Source organism: Octopus bimaculoides, chromosome 1 (genome assembly GCF_001194135.2).
Source record: "Octopus bimaculoides isolate UCB-OBI-ISO-001 chromosome 1, ASM119413v2, whole genome shotgun sequence".
NCBI lineage: Eukaryota > Metazoa > Mollusca > Cephalopoda > Octopoda > Octopodidae > Octopus > Octopus bimaculoides.
In genome coordinates, this window is record NC_068981.1 from 114,365,389 (window position 1) to 114,376,758 (window position 11,370).

Below are 11,370 nucleotides of genomic sequence, written 5' to 3' on the forward strand. Positions count from 1 at the left end.
GCAGCAAACTACATACCACAAAAAGTAGGGATAATTTCGAAAGGGAATGAAAAATAAAAACATTTACCAATCTATATTCTGTACCATGGTTTCAAGTCAATTTTAGTAAGATAAAAATTATATATCTCACAAAGGTCGGACTATATATATATATATATATATTGCAGATCAGTTCAGTACAACGCCGGATGGTGTTACTGATATCACTGAGGCGGTCTCTGAGAAAAGGAGCCCAGACGGCGCAAAGCAATTCCTCAAGAAGAAAGCCAGGTGCGCTTGAGGCACAGGCCATCGGTCATCTTGGACAAGTCCACCAGATTGGTCTGCAGGAACTCTGTTATGGTTATCGGGAGGACTGGGGCCTTAAGAATGCAGCCAAGAAATGCAGTCCTTTGGTGTCAGCGGAGCCCCGGCCAAGACTGGCTGGATGCTGAACATAGCGTCCTGGGATTCAGCGTCACCATAGCTCACGTTTATCACCTTTGATTTCAAGGGGTTGATCTCAAACCCGAGAAGCGTTGCGGTTAGGATAACCTGTTGACGGTCCCCAGTAAATGATTCAGCCGAGTCACCCTGAGTCGCATCATCCAGGTACCATGCGTTGGAGGGTGAACGCACTGATCGAGCAACATTATCGAGATCCATCGCAAAAGGGAGCGGACCAAAATGGTCACCCCGATAGACACTTGTAGAAAAAGTGATCTTAGTTTTTGTAGCCGTGAGCGAGCTAGGTGTACCTGAACGCAATGAGGAAGCATGTCTTAGACACCTTTCCAAGATGTGGTCACGCCTAACACTATTCAAAGCGTTTTTTTTTCTTAAATCCAGTTTCAACAGAGACAAAGCCAAGGTGACAAGGGATGCGTATGATGTATGTAGTGCCTGGCAGTGTGGACAGCAGCCTCACATACACACTTGACATCTGGACAAGGCTAAGTGCCTGGTTCAGATAACCCTTGATTGATCTACAGGCTAATTTGGCTGCAAATCATCGAACGACGTTGCCCACCGTTATCGTGCGCTAATCTCCGCAGAGTGTAACGACGTTTATGTTTAGAAAGAAAAATTTAAATTTCACGAAATAATGACAAGTTATATGCATGTAATATAATGCCTGTTATAACAAATGTCATTATAATCAATATTAGACTAAATATTAACCATTGTTAAAGATGGTGAATTATAATATAAAACATGTAGTAAGTAAAAGATGAGTGTAAGATCAGTGTATAACAGTTGACTCCTATGTATGTGTGTGTGTGTGTGTATGTGTGTGTGTGTGTGTTTGTGCTTGTGCGTAGCCGTATCTGTGTTTGTTCTCCGCCACCGCTAGACAACCAGTGTTGGTGTGTTCGTTTTGTTTATACCAAATCGTTTGAAATAGGTGTGTGATCGAGTCCAGCATATGTTGCAGCAGATTGTAAAAGACATCCTTAGCGGAGTTTGAGCTAGCCTAAGTCAGCGCATAGGCAGAGATGATGTGCGATTTGATCGTTCCACTGATGGTGACAAACTCCAGGCGATCGACACTGGCTGAAATGTGATGACACTGTGTCAAGCCTTTTGCTCCAGCATGAAGCCGACTCCGGCTTCACGCTCGTTACCACCAGAATGGTAGATCGTCAACTTTGTATCGAGGGCGAGTCGATAACCATTGTTCTCGATCCAGTAAATTGCAGTTGATATCATCCTTTCCACAATAGGCACAAGGCCTGAAATTTGTAGGGAGAGTACTAGTCGATTACGTACTGCTAAGCATTTCGTCCAGTGTGGTAACGATTCTGCCAGCTCGCCGCCTTCGAAGTTCATATAATACCGCGATCATTACATTAAATGAAGTGAAAGAAGACGCCCGCTTGTTGAACAAATGGAAGAGCCCCTCGCTGAGGCGATCAAGGCTAGAGATGTGGTACTGCTTAAACGACTCTTTGCGCCCATCCTATTCATGTCGCGATCAAACAGCACACCTTCTAGATGGAAGAAGGCTATCATCATTCTCATTCATAAGGAAGGCGGCAGGGAATGCAAAAACAACTAGGGTATTAGCCTACTCTCAATCGTTGGGAAGGTTTTTATGAAGGTCATTCAGTCGAGGCTCCAAAAGCATCGCGAGCACAACAACAGGAAAGAACAAGCTGGTTTTTGACCTGGCCACGGATGTTGCAACCCCCTTCGCCAGCTGATAGAGGAGCGAACGCAATGTGGGCGGCTAACTGTGACTGTATTCATCAACTTCAAGTCCACCTTCGACAGCGTCAACTGGACCGCCCTATGGAGATCATTAGAAACTAAGTAAGTACCTCCGAAGATCATTATTACATTCTTACGTTCGACCAATGTTGGTTCAGCCATCCTGGTCAAAAACCCGAGATAACCTTTCAGAGGAGTTCGCTATTAGAACAGGCGTTCGACAAGGAGATGGGGGTCTCATCTCTCCTGTTCAAAGTTATCATTGACACCATCATGAAGACAAAAGAGTGTACAGCTCAACGCCATCAGATTTGTGGCAGACCTCATGTTCGCCGACGATAGCACCATCTTCGCTACCAGTGACGCCAAATCTACAGACATCTTGTACAATATAGCCCGCTTAGCAAGGCCTTATGATTTCAGGATCAACGCGGATAAGACGAAAGTTCTAACAACGGATGACTTGCCGGCCGCAGTGCATCTTGATAACATTCAGATTGAGCAGGTCCGACAGTTCAAATATCTCGTCTCACTGGTTGTGGAAGAAAAAATGACGTCAACTGCTGAATCGGGTCTGCGATTTCTGCGTTTGCATCCCTTCGATTAAGTGTCTGGAAAATGCCCAACATCTTCCCAAGGACCATGATCCGTCTTTTCCGCACGTTGGTTTTGCCTGGCTTCCTCTTCAGCGCTGAACCCTGGACCATTCTCAAACGGGACCTGAATAATCTTGAGGTGTTCCATATGTGGTGTCTTCGTCAGATTTTTGGTGTCTCTCTATGCGATTGAATTTCGAATAACAACATCTGTAAACAATGCCAGCAGCAGCCGACCAAGTCTAGAAGCACAGGCTTCATTGATCTGGTCATGTCTGCAGGATAAGTACCGGAAAACTATCATGCCAACTCTTGTGGCGGCAGCGACGAACGAATTTGAGAATCCAGCGCAGTGCAGTAAAGAAGATATCAGCTCCAAAATTTAAGGAAGACTTGAAGTCACAGCGCATCAACCTCAAGCATGGTAAGGTCGGCAGCATGAATCGGAAAACATCGAATGACATCATTACCAGAGTCCGTCATCCAGTGGCACCCACAGCAGCGTATTAGTTGAGAGTACAGCACCCACCTCCGGTCGCCAGCTAAGGATTTTACTTACATATATACATACATATATACATACATATACATATATACACACACATACACACACACATACACACACGCACGCATATATATGTGCGTGTTTGTATGTCTATATGTATGAGTACACACACACACACCACATATATATAGTTACAGTAGAACTATAATAAAAGTTTAATGATATTTTAAAGCTTTTCTTGTGAAACTTGAAACGGGTATAAACGTTTCATTATTCTCTTCGTAGAGCGGAAAGGAGACATGATTGTGTGGATATGCTTCATAATTTGTTGACCAATCATCACAGGTAAAGTATTCCATCATTCTTCTGTCCACCAAAACAAAAAAATGAAAAACAATAGTAAATCTATATTATAATTAAACATAAGCTAGAACTTAGCTGTAATGGTTAGACCAATAGGGATTCAGCTTTCTTTTCTCTTTAATGACAGTAAAGGAAAAAAAATTGTCCTAAAACGCATGCCGATTTGTTGGCCAATTGAAGGGTAGAACTCCGCCTCATCCTTTCGGCAACAAAGAGAACGGATAGCAAATCGCAATTTAAATAAAACACAAACTAGAGCTTAATTGTAACCGCTAGATTAATTTGCATACCATAAAGATTCTGTCTACTCGCCGCCTTAATAACATAAGATATTAATTTAAATTAAAGCTAATATAAATAAAATGGAAATAAAATTGAACCGGATATGGCATTACTAAAATATAAGAAGAAAACAATAATTAGAAAAATATTATATTTCAAGTGTTAGATCGTTTGCATAGTAAAAGGGAAGTAGTACCGACACAGACGAATAATTTGGAAAATGCTAACGTATCTAATAAAAAATGATACAACGATCCTAGTCATAAGAAATATCTAAAGAAGCAAAAGTTGAAAAAGTGTTAGAAGTAAAAGTTGGTGGTATGATTCAAGTATAAATAAAAATATTATAGTGAACTTGATAGTACTAAATGTAGAGCTAATTTGAAATAGCTGAACGCATAAGATATATTAAAATATAATGTTTATCGTCGTCAGGAAGTCCAAGTTCGTCCAATGGATTTCGGACATCTTCAACAACTACAGTGGGTCGATTAAGCCCATCGTCGATCATTTCAACATAACTGAACACCCATATCAAACTTATGATACATGATGAAGCCTCCACATAAACATCGGCTACTAGCATCATACTGCTGCATTGCATTCCTATCAGGAAGGAACAACGAGCAACATGACAGTGCTGGGGTCTCGGGCTTTGTCATCTTGTATGTGTGTGCATGGCGGGTGACATAGATGATGGTCACTGTATGTTGGCATGCAATATCTTCCGAGACTACCATTGGTGTTGGGGATAGTTTTTCTGAATGATCTGCTATCAATAGTTTTTCTAACTCTTGGAATATTGTATGTATGATGTATTTGTTGCGTCGAACAATCGACCGTAGTACTTTTCTTCTTTTTTTTTTATTAAACTTCGTACTTATTCTATAGGTCTCTTTTACCGAACCGCTAAGTTACAGCGAAGTAAAGCAAACATCGATTGTCAAACACGGTGATGAGGGAACAACTCACACACACACACACACACACACACACACACACACACACACACGCACGCACACATTATATATTTATATATATATATATATATATATATATATATATATATATATATTCATTTCGTTGATTTATGTTAAATCAATTGCAACACATTTAAATCTAAAGGTTGATAATCCTACGCAGCTCTTTATTCCAGATGTTACCCAAACAGGTGGATCAAGCGAACTGAAGATTCAAGTATTAGATATGCGTTCTTAAAGTATACTTTTGGCGAAACATGGAATATCAGGGTAAAGGATATTGGAGATAGTGATGAAATTTGATATTTCCATAGTTCTGGCATCATTTAAAATTACAGGCCCTTTTAGGCATTAAGGGGAAAGATTAGTTTATTACACTTTGTCGTAAAGGTTCTCTTAATTAGGCCAGGATGTAGTCATGCAACTCACTGCTTGTACTAAAAATAATATAATATAATATAATATAATATAATATAATATAATATAATATAATATAATAGGGTAAGGTCAATGAATAGATTTAAAGAAAAAAATGGATAGATTTAAAAGAATATCAATGGTACATTGATATTGTTTCAATAGGTAATTTAACTTGTCCATAACAATATGATTTTATATTTTTTAATGTAAAAAGTCCAATATTAATTGACTTGAATAATGTAAAGTAAAATAAAACTCTGGCCTTTTTTCCATTATAAGCCCTTTTTGCGCCCCGCCCCCCAAAAGAGAACGTTTAGCACCACTTTTTCTAAAGATGGTTGAGCCTTGAATTTCTTTCACTTTAGCGATTCCGGATGTTTCCACTCCATACGCTGCTTTTGGATTCTGATTCCATCTGTCATTATTTTCTCCTAAAAACGGTTCGCTTTCATCGTTGTAGCAGTTGAGTCAGCGTTGACAGATTTTCACACGATTGCGCTTAAGCGCTTCGGTAAGCTCACTTGGTGCCTATTTCGCACAGACTTTTCGTATGCAGAATCGTGACTAGACTAATTTGCACAAAATTTTCCACCTCATCGATGGTCACTTGTCGGTTCGCCAGAATCATCTTTCGAGCTTGTTGAATCTTGATGCTGGTGGTGGAGGTTGATAGGCGTCCTACTTCCTCCTAAGGCTTCGCACTTGTGCGACAGCTTTTAAACTTCTCGATTCACTTCTACGCGGCAGAGCGTGGTCCCCGTACTGTACTGAAACCCTGCGATGGATTTTAGCCTCTGACACATCTTCAGACCAGAGAAATCGGATCACTGATCTCTGTTCATCCTTGGTGCACGCTGCCAACGGAGTGGCCATGTTTACTCTGTAACACAAGAAAAAAAACTGGAATGATCAAGGTCAAAAATCGGTTACGTAATCACAAGAATACCATCTTTTAGTACACTAGCGCTGAAAGCAATGCGGTCAACCTAAAGAAGGGCGAAAGCGCGGATAATTTTTCACTCCCATTCATAGTTGTATCTGTCTCAACTCACGCGCGCGCGCACACATATATAGTTCAAATTTACAGCAAAAAAAAAGGCGTAGACAGATGAGGTAACAACAAGCAGGTATTTGATGCTCGGGAATAATGGACAGGTCTTTGAGGTTTCGAGCTTACACTCGAAACGTAAATAAATATATCGCAGCATCACAGTATCGATCAAGCCATCAGATGCTGTTACTAATCGCTGGTCACAAGCGGCTTTTTCCGATCCCTTGGCTACTACTCGGCAACTGCATCAATTCACCTGTTGTTGTGAACCTTGCGACATGTCCGGCCTAGCAGAACTTAAGCGAATATATCGTTCTGTCCGTTCCTTTCTGGAATTATCTCATTTCGAAAGTGCTCTCTTAAGGTCTTAAGGGTATTCTTAACATGTATCTTTCCAAGGCCCTTTCCGTCGTAACCAATCGATGTTCTATCTACTTCGTCGAAACCTACAACTGCAGGTAGAGCAGTGCTATTGATGAGTCTGGCACATATAGCTTTGTTGAGAAGGGTGTCAAGCAAGGAGACACCTTTTCTCCAAACCTCCTTACTGCATGTCCAGAAATGGTCATCAATGATGTCGACTGGACAGGAGGCGTGAACATCAATGGCAAGCAACTAACACACTACCGATTCGCAGATGACATTGTTCTCTTCACTGAAACAACAGACCAACTGCTGAAAAAGCGGAACACTCAGAGCTTAGCAGTAAGTCTTAAAATGAACTACCCGAAGGCAAAATATATGCGGTCGGAAGATGTAGCACAGGGCCAAATAAAGGTGGGAAGCGATAAATTTGAAGTAGTAAAGGAGTACGTCTACTTAAGGCACACAGTGAATATATGCCGAGATATGGACGCCGAAATCTCAGAGATTTCATGAGGATGAAAGACATTTAACTCTCTCTCTCTCTCTCTCTCAAAGATTAATAAAATAGAAGTGTTTGTAAGCTTTTAAACTTCCTTAATATATTCCAACCATCTCTCACGAAACAATTCACTTCTCTCACCACCCACATATACCACATCAAGACTCAGGTAATACCTTATAAACAGGCCTGGTCCATAATTTGAGTTGAAATTCTCTATACGGCAGACATGCGAACTTGGCAATTGTTTGCCTGGCGGGTGTCGGTCTTAGGAACCACCAACAAGTTGGAATTTCTCCGTTTTGGCGAGAATTTTTCAGATTTTATTTTGAGGTGCCCTTGGAAATGTTCTAGATTATATTTTTAGCAAAAACAAAAAAATTACAGAAAATGACGTTCTTTTTCCTCCATTCTCTTCGGACCGATTTTAGTCGATTTTGTGGACATTACGCACGATGATTTTGGTGGGGGGTCACTTAAAAACTATGGAAGTTTTTTCAGTAAAAAAAAAAAGTAAACATTTTCAGACGAAAAGGTGTGTAATTTAAGGGAGATATGGCTGTTGTTTACCTTGAACCGCACACTATATTACGCCACAAAATCTCTCAACAAAATCACTTCTCTGGTGTAATTTTTCATCCGACATAAGTACAGTCGAACCTCTCAGTACGAGTGTACCATTGTACGAAGCCAAACTCGTGCGAATTTTTGACTTGAAGTACGAGCGAAAATTCGGAGTTCGAGCACACAAATTGTACCATCTTTAAGGTAATTCACTGAATAATACCAGTTTACATATTTCTTTTGCATTCTCGTTTTTATAACTGCCATTTTACTTGTAACTGCACCTTTTCTGTTTTAAAACCCATAAAAATTATTCTTGAGTGGGTTTTTTTTGGGGGGGGGGCTGAAACGGATTAATTATATTTTATTTAATTTCAGTGGGGAAAATTGATTTGTAAAACGAGTGAATCGTAAGACGAGCTCGGTCATGGAACGAATTAAACTCGTACTGCGAATTGTCACTGTGCTACAAAACTTTTAAATCATTATAATGTTTAACGTTAAAATCTAGCGTCTCCTTTTATAGACAGTAATTCGCTCACATTCCTCCCTCTTCCTACTCTCTTATCTTTGTGCCGTGTTTTGCCCTGCCACTCTGTTGACTTGCATCTGCTTTCTTTTAGAATTCACTTACTTTCCGACCGATTTTTCTGCTGATGCCTTCCCTGACACTCTGGCAAACCACCCTGTAAATGTCCAGTTCTTACAATTAGCTTTATTTCTCCTCTCTCCGGTTTTCGTCAACTGATGTCTTCATTATACTAATCCATCTCGTCATTCTAACTCACGCAATATTCCCTCTCTTACCTTTAGTTCTTTATTTAATACTCCACTTTCAAATACGTATCTTCCGTCGCCGACGAGGGTGAGCAGTCTTTATCGAATGGATTCACTGGAATTTTTGTTATTATATAGACCTGCAACATCATGGGTCTTCATTATGTAAGAATGTGGCGAGCTGGTAGAAACGTTAGCACCCCGGACGAAATGCTTAGCGGTATTTCGTCTGTCTTTACGTTCTGAGTTCAAATTCCGCCGAGATCGACTTTGCCTTTCATCCTTTCGGGGTCGATAAATAAAGCACCAGTTACGCACTGGGGTCAATGTAATCGACTTAATCCCTTTGTCTGTCCTTGTTTGTCTCCTCTATGTTCAGCCCCTTGTGGGTAATAAAGAAATAAGAATGTGTTTGCGGTGTCAGCCACGATTTACCCATAACAGCTGTCAACATAAAACTATCACATAAGTTACTTTATTTCTCTTTCCCTGCTCAGCATTCAGTATTCCATATGTGTATATGTATTAAGCTTACTTGACTATATTCGCCTTTCTGCTCTCTCTCTTTCTCTCTCTCCCTCTCTCTCTCTCATTCCATATATATATATGTGTGTGTTAATATAAATTTGAGCGATGTTTCTCTGTCCGTTACGTTTTTATGTTCGCTAACTCCTTCTAGATCGTTGGAGCAAGGACAACGAAACTCAAACCAACAACTCCCCTAATCCCAGGGAATCTCCTAAGGGAGTCTATTTTTTTAAAGGCCACCTAATTGAAGCCCCACTGACGTCTCCTACTTTTACTGCATTTTAAACTGAATACATTGCATTGGCGACCAAATCGGAGCAATGAACTCCCAGGGAGTATCGTAAGGAGGTTCATTTTCTGAGGGACCACTTAAATGAGGCCCTACTTACCTCCCTATCTTTACTGCATTTACCGCGCCTCTACGTTTATTGATTAAACTGTGATCAGCATCAGAGCTTAGCACATTTGCAGAAATAAATGGGTGTGTGGATATATGTCGGGTAGAGAGTTTGAAAAGGGGTATCGGATAATTAATACCAGGAGATACATATACAATGAATGTGTCCGAGTCCATTACATTACACAAGGATAGAAAGCCGTGAAGCGACCCGACAGTGGGGTCGAAAGCCTCAAAGGTGCCCTCCGCAGGAGCTAGCCTGAACGCCGCTCGAGGGACGGCTTCAAGGCTAGTATATGTATATGTATATATACATATACATATACATATATTGTATATGTGTATGTATATATATATATATATATATATATATATATATATATATATATATATATGCATTAAATATACATAATTCAGGTATTATTATGAGTGTATGCACATATTGCAATTCAAACTTAATATTCATAGCATTTATAGTATTTATAAAATTCAAACATATTACACGGGAGATGATAATTCGGTAGTTGTTCTCCCTTGACGTGTATATCTATTTAGTTTACTTCAAAACCTTGTGTGATCTCACGTGATTTTATTGGGCTTTCATCCTAGATGGAGGCAAACACCAACTTCACATGAATAAACTTGAACAATTGTTCAGAGATTTCTCTCTCAACATGAAATCAATGGTAGTTTCGGTTATCCCACGAATTACGAATATTTACCCACCAATGCAGTGTTGAGCGCTCATTCTCACTGTTCAATATTAACATGTGTGTATCATATATATATAACAAATTAAAAACTCGGCATATTAGCAAATAGAGCTTGAAAGCTCAGGTCACCAATTGGACAGGTCAGTCGGGTTGCCCGCCTTCTTGCGAAGGAGGGCCAACCTGCCACGCTTCAAGACATTGGGTATCCGCCCGACCAGGATCTGGCAGTTGAATATGTTGATTAGGATAGCATGGTAAATGGACCTGACTTCGCGAGGTGTCAGGCCGTTCGGACCGACAGTGGAGGCCGAATCCATGCGCCGGGGTACGATTTTGATTGGTTTTACTTATAGGACTTATAAAGGAAGTTGAATTTAACCCTAGGCATTAAGAACTGCTGATGAGAATTAAGGTGGTTTACACCAAAATTAGAAATCGCGATATGGCTATGTTCGTTAGAGACCTACGTCCGTTTGTCACTCATTAAGTATAGTGCTTCAGTGGCTTTAGAGTTAATTTAACTCTTATTTTACCGTAAGCGGTGCTAGTTAGCACCTTCCGTCACTTTAGTGACCTCTATTAATATATATATATATATATATATATATATATATATAGATACATACATACATACATACATACATACATACATACATACATACATACATACAGGCATACACACACACATACATATATATATGTGTCAGTGTGTCTGTGTAAATATAAACAGTTAGGCACAACCTAATGCCATAAAGGAAAATTTAACCGTTACTAAGTGTAACCAATGGTACCAAAGTACCTACATTGCTAGAAATACGAGTTAAGAAATGTTTAATGCTATAAGAAGCGCGTAATATATATCTACACACTGACAGATGCATAAACACCCAATGACTGTTTCTAGAATCACTAGACTAGGCCCAGTTTCGTCTATTCTGTAGGCATAGTCAGTAGTGACTGCTCAGACGGTTGTTGGTTTGGCTAGTTTCGTCTGCCAGTGTATATATTTACACCACACACACACACACACACACACACACACACACACACACACACACACACACACAAATATATACATATACATTCATATATGTGCGTGTGTGAATGTATACATATATATCATATATATATATATATTT

At 39.9% G+C, this 11,370-nt stretch overlaps 1 protein-coding gene across 9 annotated transcripts in view; it reads left to right on the plus strand.

Annotated features, from left to right (window-relative positions):
- LOC106874944 (uncharacterized) overlaps positions 1-11,370 on the plus strand; it is a 43,969-nt gene that overhangs the window by 5,338 nt on the left and 27,261 nt on the right. For 5 of the 9 annotated variants that reach the window (XM_052969688.1, XM_052969647.1, XM_052969694.1 and 2 more), the window contains exon 2: positions 3,577-3,636. The exons of the other annotated variants lie outside the window; for them this stretch is intronic. The gene's annotated coding sequence lies outside the window, so the exon portion shown is untranslated. The remainder of the gene's footprint in view (positions 1-3,576; positions 3,637-11,370) is intronic. 9 annotated transcript variants of the gene reach the window in all.